The sequence below is a fragment of the Drosophila gunungcola genome (genome assembly GCF_025200985.1).
Source record: "Drosophila gunungcola strain Sukarami chromosome X unlocalized genomic scaffold, Dgunungcola_SK_2 000036F, whole genome shotgun sequence".
NCBI lineage: Eukaryota > Metazoa > Arthropoda > Insecta > Diptera > Drosophilidae > Drosophila > Drosophila gunungcola.
In genome coordinates, this window is record NW_026453188.1 from 810 (window position 1) to 14063 (window position 13254).

General features: G+C 34.4%; 1 long non-coding RNA gene across 1 annotated transcript in view; it reads right to left on the reverse strand.

The window, feature by feature from the left end:
• Nucleotides 1-520: 520 nt before the first annotated feature.
• The window catches only part of LOC128260663 (uncharacterized), a 56578-nt gene continuing 43844 nt past the window's right edge, over nucleotides 521-13254 (reverse strand). The window contains exon 3 of the long non-coding RNA XR_008268157.1: nucleotides 521-909. This is a non-coding gene — a long non-coding RNA (uncharacterized LOC128260663). The remainder of the gene's footprint in view (nucleotides 910-13254) is intronic.

Consider the following 13254-nt stretch of genomic DNA (forward strand, 5'->3'; position numbering starts at 1 on the left):
CCTAGCCAGACTCCAAATTATAAACATAAATTTATATATTTATTCTGTGCTAGTTGTGAAAACAGGAACTCTTCTGGCCAAGACACTTTAACTAGTTTTAGTTGCCGCTTTGTAACGATCGACCAAACTGGAGCTCTATTAATCAATTCAAATATTTACCATTTTTGCACGCTAATTGATAAACATTTCATTCCAGCTCATTCGCTACTCCTTGAAGTAGCTGAAAAATTGCTATTTTCCATTACGGACACGAACATGTAAGCTAAACGTAGCACTTGAAGTGGATCTCAAAACTGGAACCAGGAACTGAAGCCACTCCATTTTTTTATTGCAAGTAAAGAGAAGACTACACAATGTTTAAAAATTAATGAACAAATAGAATAGGCGATTTGCATACATTAGCTGTTTCTTTTATTTAGGTAAAACTGAAATTATCAAGAAGTATTCCCCCATTTCGAAGTAGTGCTTGTATTTGTCCAGCGTTAACCCTTGGGCCAACTCAATTAATTAGCCCACTCAGTGCTGTCTGAAAATCTCATTATTTATGCACATAATCTTGACACCTTTGGGAATGTTTTGAAAGCCATCTCCCCCCGTCCACCACATTCGTCCGAAGACCATGTAATACCAGTTGAATGTGCTCGTAGAAATGCATATGCGCGCTACACTCGATAAGTATACGCAATGTGCGTTTGTCAATGCCGATTATGATTGTCGTCGCCCCGCACAGAAAGTTTTCCGAGGAGTGGAAAACAGGGGAAACCCATCGAGAAGCCTCCACATTATGGACAGGAAATGCTGGCCGGGCCAGAAGTTATAACACGCGCAAAAAATGCAGTCAGATTTTAAGAATTTCATCCAATTAAATTTCCATAAGTTTCCATTGGTAGCAATATCAGAACGTGATGACTGTTGGGGGAAAAGATGAATTGAACAGAATATATAAACAATTTATCTTAGGTTGCAGGGCCTTTAACAAATAATTGTATTTATATTTTATATAGCCGTTGAGCTATTATATTTCTTATTATCAGACACAATGCATTTAGTAAAGGTACATTTTTTTAAAGATATTTAATTTTTGTAAGATTTATTTTATGCACAAACTTAAATACTTTATAGCATACGAATAAAAAAAGTAAATAATATAGTTTTTTTTCCTGTGCAAGCACATGCGAACCGAGCAACTTCCATCTGCAGAGTTTTCATCTTCTCTCTGCTGGCTGCAATAAAACTTTGCAGTTAATTAGTCAAAATGTTGCACAACCGGGCTGGCAACTTTGCCAAATGATTCTATTAGCCAGACGCACAAAGTTGAAGAAATCAAGAAGCACAACCTCCCAATGCATTTCAAAAGAATATGAAAAAAGAAAAGAAAAGAAAAGAAAAGAAGCCAAAATAAGGCAAGAGAGAACCAATAGAGTCGAAAACTCCATTTGCACGCAGTAAATTCCAGAACATATTGGCTTGATATCGGCTGACGGGCAGAGGCGGCGATCGATAAGCCACTGAAGCCACTGCAGCCACTGCCCAATAATTCAGCAATTTATGTCCGAGTCAGCCACAATTAACCATTGTTTATATGCCCGACCCGTTGCTGCTCCAATTGGCCAACTGATGCTAACGGCCAACTGTTTGATGCACAAATTATAATTTGCCAACTTTGCACATTTTCAGCGGCAACTTTGTCGCCAGAATGCGGTGTGGAATTACCGCAGACAGCAATTGAATAAATCGCTAGCAAATTTTCAACAGTTATCTGCTGATTCTTAGCAAGATTTAGGGGTTCTTTGGTAAAGATTTTTGAGCTGAAGAATTTAATGGTCGTCTGTGGGGCTGGGTATATTTGGAGAACGTTTGATATCACAAAAAACTATTTAATTCTATAAAATAATAATAATCGAATGAATCTAACTATGGTAGGTAAGCAGTTTAAAAAAAAAAATTAGGTACAAAACAACACAATTTTCAAAATAAACTTAATTGTTGATGTGTTAAAAAAAACACTTAAAATGATTTATAGCTTAAAGCCCCAAACCTTATCTTTATCACAATACAACTTGGGTTAAAACGATTGGATAAAAAATATACGGGGTATTCTAATATGGTGAGAAATGCAGTCAAAATTGACTTACGGAAATAATCAAAATCAAAGTAGGAATAATTTTAGCCAGAAGGTAGTGTCACATTTTTAGCAACGCCATTTTTCGCAAATTTAACTCTGCAATTAATTTTGATCTTCCGCATATAAAATCACTCTGTTTTGCTGATCAATATAAAACCTATCACACACCAATTCCATGGCTAATTGCCAAGTCCGTCAATCAGCTGTTGTCCGAAACCAAAAACCACTTGCAATCCAATCCGGACGAGAAGGAACCATTTCAATCAAGCCGCAAGTTAAATTGAATTGAGATCTCAGCGGGAGTCGAGTGGAGCTCGAGCACCTGTTCAACCAATTGATAGCCAAGGGCGATCCACTGATCCACCATCGCACCACAATCCGCCATCCATCACACAAGCAACGCCCCCACATCGTGGAGAGCATAATTGATATGCATAATCATTATTCGGTTTTGTTGTCGCGTTTCAATTAAGGCATTAGGAAAATAACTCCAGCAATTGTCAATTGTTACACGAGAAAAAATATGTATTTAATTATTTTTAATTTTAAGATAAAGTTACAACTATTGTATATATTTGTACAACTATATTATATGATTTTACAGTGAAGAATATAAAATATCTTAAAGTGTACCAGTAAATTGAATTGTGATTATAAAGTAAAAGTAAATTTATAAGGTAAAAAAATATTTTAACAATGATTAAGATTTAGGATAATACTTTCTTTTTTCTGTGTACAGAGAAATCAAAGCCAAATAGTCGTATCCACAAAGATTTATTAAGTTCACACATTCGAACAGCACTTGAGGCTGACAATTAAAAATCACTTTGGCCTTTCTTCTCGCTTCGCCCCCCGCATCACGAGTTTTATCCAACTTAACTTGGGGCTAGACTTAACTTGACTTGACTGCCGATTGCCATTTTGGTGGCTCTCCAAGTTTCTTGGGCAGCAGCAGCTGCACCACCAGCAATAAAAATAATAAAAACAATAAAAACAGCAACGATGGGCGATCTAAGGCGCCAAATGCGATATGTATTAAATACGCCCGTGTGTACAACAATTTTCTGCCTTACTTTATGGACTTGAGCATGAACCACAAAAAAGGGGGTAATTAACTTAAAAGAAAAGTATATACCCTTATCTTGAGAGTGCGTTTTCCATTTCACGTTTAAATTTAAGTTTAACATTGTTTACCAGTTTTCAATATAAAAACATAAAATACATCAAATAAAGTAAGCTTAATATTTGTATGATTTTAAATATTTTAAATATTAAAATATTAAATATTTTCAACTTATATTCAGGATGTGCCTTAGCTTTTGTAGTATCATTCATTTTTTCAAAAAAAAAAAAAAAAAAAAGGGCTTAAATCTCATTGTTTTTATAGCGGTTCAAGCTTATTTTCTTTTCGATATATTTTGCCTTTGGTTTTTCTCTATAGCTACCACTGTCCACGGTCCAGAAGTCCGTTTTGTTCCACAGTCTGTTGATGCTGATTGCTGATGGCTGGTTCGCCTGCACGCTTGTTTGTCCGCTTAATTGTGAGAAAATATATCAATGGCAACCGGACAACAAAGGCAGATCAAATAAAACAAAACACAAATATAAGCCGAACAAAAAACAGAAACACCACAAAACAATGTCTAAGTACGCGGGTCTTTTGTCATTTGCATTTCGTTTCGTTTTGATCGATTCATTTACCCGTTTATCGGTGGGTGTCGCATGGGATTAAAAACTTGAAATAATCAATTGCGAATCGGCAATTGAGCTGGCAAACAAAAGGCGCAAAAAATAAACAAAAAAAAAAAAAAAACAAGTGGCAAAGTTCTTGACATTGTTCGAACGGTTAAAAGAAAGTTGATAACTGGCTGGAGGAGCACAGCAGCCAAGTCCGAGATTGCATCGATCCAGCACCAGGCTGCAAGCTCAAACTATAGTTTTAGCTCCCCTCCGATCTGATTTCCTCTGGCAATCGTCAGCTGCGGGCACAAAACATTTGGGGCCATCAAATGAAACGAGTGCAGCAACAGCCACCACATCGCATTGGCAATGGCAATGGCAATGGCTATGGCATCGTGCTGCAAACAACACAAAATGTTGCACAAATTAAAATTGAACACAATAATCAGTGTGACATGTTGTTGCAGTCGTTGTCTATATCTGCAGGGAGTGTAGCAAAAGATTTCAAGGAGTGGAGATGGGGCTAGCCGAAGATGGAGATACCGCGAAAAAAGAGTGTATTTTTCGCACACATTTTACCATGTACTTTAATCCAAGTAAAAGGATTAAAAATGAATTTAACCACTAACTACAGGAATAATTTTTATAAAAAGGGTTCTAAAATGTTGTCTTTTCTTAAACGTTATTATATTATATTTTGAAGGAACTTAAGTCTTTCCAGCTTTATTTAAGAACAATGGAACCATTATACACACATAAATTACTAAAACTATAATAATAATTCCACATCTCATAATTTTGAATGTATTTTTATTTAAGATCCCAATCTTAATTTAAAGAAAACCAAACTAGTCGACTCGTGACTAGACTTCTCTTCAGGAACTATTTTCCCCGGCCATTTGTTGTTGCCCGGCACTTGTCGCCTGTCGACTGTCGACTGTTTTCTGTTTTCTGTGTCCGTGTCTGTTTTGCTCACTTTGCTGTCTGTTCTGCTCGTGGTGCTTCCTTCTACCACCTCGCTTTCGACGCATGCGTAACGATCTTGGCCAAAAGACTCACTCGCCTTGCCATTTTTTTCGACCGCATTGCTGCTGGCCAAGTGGCCGACCACAGCAAATGACTTTATTATAGGTTTTTAAATTTATAAACGCACATTTACCAATGCTAAACATCCTTTGCTGAAATCCCCAGACACGATCTCTCCGCACGTCTGCTTGCTTGATCCATAAAATTAAATTATGTGAACTATTTTCCTGTTGAATCGCTTTATGGCCTTTGGTTTGGGTGGTGGCGATGTTATTTGCAATACTTTTTGGGGCTTGAATTGGCCACAGATGTTAGCCTGATTTGTTCAACTTGGCCACTTGTTGTTATGCATATGAACAGTAGATGAATGCTGAACTAAATACTTTACAATTCTAAAAATTTATTTCGTTTTGAATGAATGTATAGCACTAGTTTTATATGATCCATAATTTACAAAAATTTCTAATAAATTCAAAATTAAACATAATGAAAGTCGTCGTATTGTCATATTGTTCTTATTTTAAGAAAAGATTTTATGATTTTGTCGCTCAGCTATCCAAGCTTTTCTTTAAAAATCCATGTAACTTCTTGTAATTTCTCTAGGGAATCCAACTTTTGGAGAACTCATTGAAAAGTTTAAATATTTTTTACTGCCCACAGGAAGGTGCCCCCACGTATAAACCCAGACAACAAACCGACAACAAATTATGCTGATCTGTTTAAGACCAATAATGTTCTCTGGTCTGGTCCCGAAAATCCTTCATTCAAGCCAAGACAACAAAACGATGACAAAAAAGCATTTCTATTCCGATCGGTTTTTATCCTACGCGTTCGACGAGAACTTTCAGGTGTGTGTGGGTTCCCCGATGCGATCTCTTTCTTATCCGGTACGATCGTTTAGTTGCTGATTTGTTGGCCCGATAAAGATGGGACTTTAAGCATCCTTGGCATGCACATAACTTGTAGTTTTTGGTCAATGAAAAAATTTGACAAAGCACAAACAATACAACAAAAACAGAAGACCAAAACTTGTCGAAAGTTCAGAAGTTCGATTGAGAAGGTTTTTATTGCTTCTGAATTGGCCCGCCCAAGTCGGTGGAGTTCATAATTCTTGAGCAACTTGATTTGTTCATCTTTATTACTGACTACTGTTGTTCGGGGCTTACCAATGCACTGGAAAAAATAATAGTGCGACATGGATTTAAGCACATAGGAATTATAAGTTATATTTGTGATCACTTTTTATAAAGCTCCTGTTGTATAGTTATATATTTTTTTCATTATTTAATGAAACTAGAACTACAAATCAAGTTATATGTTGCTTGTTATATTTATTTAAATAACAATAAAATGAACTTTATTTCTGTCCATATTTTGTCCTAGTGTAGATATTTATTCTTTTTTTGTCGCCTGCTTCCGTCGTTCTTCCGCCTTTCAAGTTCTTGTAGCTTACGACATTTGCTGTTATTCCCACAAAGTTTTTTTTATATCTAAACTTTTTGTGTGACGTTCCTATGAGCGCATTAACTTTAAATTGAAGTCGTTGGATCGCTGATCTTTTTCTTCCTCATCCTCCTCAGCTGAATAATTTTATGCGAAATTGTAGTGCTTCTCAGGCCACATATAAATATAAACACAATATGTATGGGCTTACGCTTAACTGCTTCCCAACTTAAGTTTACTTTTTTTAGTTATTACTTTAAATAATATATATTTATAATTATAGTTTGCGTGCCCCAGGGTTGAGTGCCTTGCTATTTGGCTGAGGGTCAGTTCAATGCGTGATGGAAGTCAGGGGGAGTAGGCTGAATTCTGCCTTTATTAAGAGTTTCCTAGAAACAGCTAACCACTTTAATTGTTAGTTATAAAGATGGCTAAGAGGTTTTATCTTGTCAAATTCAATTGATCTCATTAAACAAAAACAAAAACAAAAAATCTCAAATAAATTAGTCATTAAATTAGAAAAAATATATATATTTATACTTTAATATTAAGTTAATTAGAAAATATCCAGAAAAATTACTAATTACATCATTTACATACAGATTAATATAAAACATAAAAACTAATAGAAAAAAAAACCCTTGTATTCTGTCAACCACTGCTAATCGCCCTGCTTGCAAACGAATGACTTACGACACAAACTTGATGCATTCGACCCGAAACACTTAACGGTAACTTCTCCATCGACGTGTTTTTTCATGTGACCTTCAACAAAAACAACAACAAATTCACTTAACCAAAGCTTTTAGCAACAGAAAAAAAAAAACATAGAAACACTAAAAGAAGTTCACACAGCTCCAAGTGCGTCCATTTACATAATTGTCACACTGATTTCTTACTTCTTGCATTGTTGTTTTTCGCCTTACTCGTCTTATGTCTATGCTATTAACCAAAAACAAAATATAAAAAGAAACAGACAGGCAACATTTCAATTTGCTTTTGTTGTGCTCTTCAAAATGTAATTAACCTCAAGTTTTTTGTTGGAATTTTTTCGGCTCTTTGGTTGGTTTGTATATTTTTTCTTTCCTTTTTTTGTTGCGTCACTTTTAGAACAACGACAACGTCAACGTCGAGTAATTAAGCAAAGCTAAAAGTTCATGTTAATTGTCCCAGGCACTCAACGTACGAGAGGAAAAGAGAGGGCTGGATGGATAGACAGAGAGAGACAGAGAGAGGGGGCACACAATTATGCCCCCCGAAAGGTCAAAGACTAAAAGAATTGTCAACCGTGGACAGGTTGACGGAGCGAATGAGCATCGCTGAGTGGCCATCAGACGGAATAGGAGAAATAGTTTTCTATAGCGATACATAAAAAATATTAGAGATATAAACTTAAAAATTAAAAATAAAGATTTAAATTCCATACTTAAAAATAAATTTTGTGTCATTTCCTTTTCGTAAATTTGTTTGTATTCCAATTAAATGTTAATTATTTTTAATAGCGATATTTTAACCCTGTAATCATGTTCGGATTCCTTTTGTCAAAGACTACCATTTTTATTTAGTTCGCACGATAAATAGGTTTTTACAGACTTCTAAGAAAAATATTGTCAAATATTGTTTTTTTATTTAATCAGATTAAACGAATTTAAAGCTTGAAAAATTTTTTCAAGCTCGATATTTTTGTGCAAGTGTTTCTAGAAAAGTGGAAGTACTTCTGGAAATCTAGAATGGGGAAGAACTACTAATAGGAAAGGGTAAAAGAGAGTTTTTTGTTTCTCTTATTTTTCCAGTTTTTTTTTTGGCTAATGTTGACTCATTGAAGAGGAGCCGTGGCTTCTTCTTCTTCCAGTTGGACAAACTCAGCGGAAGCAACGAACGACAACTTTTTTTTTGGTATTGTTGTTCTGGGTTTTGTTTTTTTTTCTTTTTGGTTGGTTTGTTTTTTTGTCCATTATTATTATTTTAGCAAAACACCGTTAGATTGTGCGAACACACGGTGTGAATGATACTTTAATTACACAAAAAAGCCGATAGAGACCTAGTATTATGCTAATGCAAATCAAGATAATATAAGTTTACTCTCTCTTTGGAGAACTATGTAAAAACAATATTTATTGCTTAAAAATATTTGTATTTGGCAAATATTTTGTTGTTATTTATTTCTTATATTTAAGCTGTTTCTTCATGTTTTTAGTTTGGAATTATTTAATGAAATTTCATCCTATGCACATACATGTTTTTGGTATAAATAAAAAACTCTAGAACAATTAATTGTTGGACGACCAAAAACGAATGGTGTTAATTGCTATGCAGCCTAAACTTTCGCAACTTAATAGTAGCTTCATGTAAGTCCATTTATTGTAGCCGAAGCATTATCGCAGCTAATTTATAAATATTAAATTTATCCATTATTTGAAGCATTATCGCACCTGATTTATAAATATTAAATTTATCCATTATTTAAGTATTTAAACGTTTCGCTTGTCCCAAAATGTCCCCGTTCCGAATTAAACACTTTAAGCTCATTAGGCCTTAAGAAAAATGAAAATGGGAAATTAATACAGGCGGACAAAAGAACCGCCGTTAGTTAGTTTGTAGCTTTTCTTTGTTTTTCGTGATAGGTTAATATGATGGACAAAGCGCCGACATTTTTTGAGAGGTGTTATCAACAAGTTGAAGACATCAAAAAAGCGTATTTGTCTCATCATCGTTTAACAGAGTTAGATTTTTTAAAAATCAAGTTGACTACTGAAAAATTCAACAGCGATCCATCCCATTCCCGCTCATTTTGGTATTTCTTTTTAAATGGAAAATCAAACGTTTGCGCCAGTAGCGACAACAAAGTGGAGTGTCCCCCATACGTATTTATATTAATTTTCAAACATGATTTGCATTACATATGAGATAGGCAACCAGATCTGGAGGAGCTGATGATACCGCAACCTGAGATAGCGAAAAAAGCTGTAACAATTCATTGGACTGACTGTAGATACCCTTTAACAACATTTTCGAAATTCAACAACAAATATGGTTAAAAAAATCTACGAAACGAAACAAAGCAAGAGGAATATTTTATATAAAAATATATTAATATTGGTTTATCAGCATAAATAACTCTTTTAAATAAATGTTTTACAAAAAATAAACAAAATATTTATGAGTTCCAGAAGTACATATATAATATATATATACATATATATTTTATTCTATATACCATTTTTCCAAAAAAAAACATAATTAAGTGGAACATATACAAAGTTAATCAAAAACTCATAACTATTGAGAATGTTTAATTTACACAATGGCAACTGATGAAATATCAATAGCAAATTCTGAACCGATTAACCATTAAGAGTAAAAACGCCCCGACAAACCCCAAAACTGCTTTGTTACAAAGCTCATAAAATATTGAACATAGCCCCAGAGCCAAGAGGTTCGGGCAATTTATGGACTGCCACTAGACTGAGGATATTAAATAGGAGAAAATAAAATCAATGACTTTGGTGGGGGGAATCGGATCAGGAGCTGGCTACCGTCGATCGTCCACCGTCCGTCGACTAGTTAAACCAAAAGCCATGAGCGACAGCAGCATCAGCACACAAGACGGCTATTAATCAGCGAAATTAGTTTTTATGCATTTTAAATGATTTTATAGTTTGACTTTGGCTGCTCTCGACACCGTTAGAGTGTCGTCAATATGGCCACAATACTGGAAGCCCCATCTGCAGTTCCCCTCCCCACAATCTCATCCAGCTGCCTTTTAGTGCCTGCAATCTGTTTCGAAGTCTGCAATCAAATTTTCGCTTTCATGCCATTTGGCCAGAATATAGCAAACACAACAACAAATGGGATCAAAGTAAAAAAAAAAAACAAAAAAAAACGAATATAAAAACAACGAAAAAATCTCACAAAATGATTTTACTCTGCGAGTTGATCAAACATAAATTTAATAAAAGGCTTTCGCCCTAATGTGGATTTGCAACAGCTGCAAGCGGGCAAAGACAACTCAACGGGTTTGATATCCTTTTTTTTTCTGTGTCATAAATAAAATAAATCTAAAAATCCTTTTTAAAAAGTTTAATGTGAAAATATTGACACATGTCAAATATATAAATCCATCAAAGTTTAAAAAGTCTAAAAAACATAAATAGTAGTTGGTTGCTTTTAGAAATAACTTAATTGTGGAATTCTGAAAACCGTAGCTCATTCTAAAATTTAATAGATAACAAAAATATAACATTTATTTTATTATATTTATTAAGTACTTAGTAGTAGTTTTTAGTTTACATTTCAAATTGAACTTTTACTTATATTTTATTATTAGTCAGCCTATATACTCCCAATTTGCAGGGTGCACAGATGCACTTACGGCCGCAGCTAATATTAATGGGGTGTGGCATTTTGGCCAGTGTAAATAAATTAAAGAGCAGCCGCAAAACAAAAGCACTGATCGGCGAGCGAAAGAGACGGCTAAAGATAAGAAAAAAGAGAGGGAGGGAGGTAGTGAGATGCGGCGGCATTTTGATTGCATTTCATTTGTGGCAGCATGCAGCAAGCAAAATAAAAAAATAATAATAATAAAAAACAAGCTAAGAGATTCTGACTCCTTTTGGCCTTTGTTTGCTTTGCAAATTGCGCTCAAGTGCGCCTCTGAGATAATCAGTGCAAATTCTGGCTCCAAAAGAGGGATATCAAAATGGGGCTGGGGGGTGCGGTGCTTTATGATATCTTATCTGTGGGCAATCGGAGCAGCTGCTCCTGCATCTGCATCTGCGCCTGCTTCATTGTGTGTGTCATTCCTTGAGCAAATAATGGCAACAATTATTCCGGCAAATGCAGCCAGCCCAAGCCATTGGGGGACTCCTCTTTTGCACTCGCAAAAATATCAATCAAATATCAAATATCAGTAATTTATACAATTAAATAATATTTTTTAAAGTTCTACATTTATAAGCAAATTAAGAAATGCAGGGTTTCAAATAAATCTACTGGAACTCCTCCAGTTAAAACTATTTAATATTTTTTTCTGATAATAATCGATCTCTTCTTCCGCTATTACTTTCTTTGCAATTATAAATATGTTCGATAACAAATTTGGACTATTTTGTATGTGATTTCTTATTTAGTTTGATAATTATATATAAAAATTTTACTTTGTTTAAAAGTTAAAATTTACTTTGTTTATAAGTTACAATTTTACTTTGTTTAAATATATAAAAACTTATCAAATTGTAAAAATATAAAATTTTGTAATCGTGGTTAAAATGATAAAACAATTTTTAGACGTTTTCTTTTTTTTTGAGTACGAATGATTTTCATAGTTTATAATATATACTTTAGAAGTCGGATATATAGGTATATTTGTTAAACTATTTAATTCTAAGCGTTCTTTAAATAAACTTTTTTTTTAATCATATTATTATGTTATGATTAAGAAAAAATGTGTGTTCAATCAACGATTGCAAAGGATGAAAATTGTTAAACATTTATATTTATCAATTTGTAAAATGAACTATTAAATCTTTATGTCAGGACGATTTTCCCGCAGTGCACTACGTTCTCAACTCCTTGCCGCCGTTGATTCCTTTTTGGGTGATTATGCAATTTAGCAGCTTGTAAGTGATTGTTTGTGGGGCGTTGTTCGCCTGCACCACCGCATTGCCGCACCACTGCACCACCGCAGTGGTTTGCTGCAGTTGCAAGGTGCAACACGAGAGCCACTGGAAGCAGGCAGCTGTGCGCTCGCCACAAATTGTTGTCCGCACATTTTCCTCCTCTTTCGGCATTATTTCTGCACTTTGCTCTGCTTTTTTCTGCACTTTATTTTATTCGGCCTTTTTTTTCGTTCGGCGCTGATTGTTACAATTTTTGTGTGTGCGCGGCTTTCAAATTAAAACGCAGAACATTTTGGCCATTTTTCTTCCTTTTTTGCGAATTTTTTGGGGCACTTTGTGAGCTGGGAGTAAAGAGGATTCTTTCATGGGGCTGATGTTGGGAATTTGGAAATCGACATTTTAATATCCTTCAACTGAATATTTAAAAACGTTAGCCCAAAAATAAATAAACGTTTATATTTTGATTCAGTATTTCAAATGTAAGTTTGCGTAATTATTTGAACAATATTTTATTAACAAAATTGTAAAATATTGTTGCTAAAAACAAAAATAATAACAATATGATTGCTTTTTTTTTAATTGTTAGCTTATATCTTCTCTAACAAATCTACATAAAATGTATTTAATTTATTTATTTTTATTCAAAAATAATGGAGGGGAATAATATTTTAAAAGGCTTTTACAAAAAACATAGGTATTTTTTATTTTAAAAAGTTAAATTTATAATTAATAATTTTACTTTGTTTATAAGTAATAATTTACTTTTTTTATAATTAATAATTTTACTTTGTTTATAAATAATAATTTTACTTTGTTGAAATATATGAGATTTATAAATAACTCATTATTGTATTCACAAATGTATTTTAACATTAAAAGAAAGGGTATTAGGCGCTCCCAAAAATTTAAAGCTGAACGATCCCACATTGTCAATCAGCTTGAGGATGATAAGTTCGGATTGGGATTGAAGATCGGGGATGGAAGCGAGGATGAGGATCAAATGGATGACGTTGATGACGATGACGATGACGAAGACGATGCCAAACTGCAGCGCTTTTGGTTTTTGGCATTTGCTGTTGTTTTTATTGTTAACAAACCACACGTAAGCCAAATAAAGTAAATTGCGGCAAATACAAATTGAAAACGGTCTGACAAATGAAAGTCAGGAACAGCTGCCACCGCGATGGGGAGAGAACGAGACGGGAGGCAGGGAAGTGAGCAAGCGAGAGGGAAAAAAATCATTTCAAGGTCAGGCCAAAGCGCCCGGCCAAGAGATTCGTTGAACCGACTTTCGACAAATTGTGACAACGCCCCTGCGACAAAAGCCATTCCAAAAATATTAACAGTGCACAGGGGAAAAAA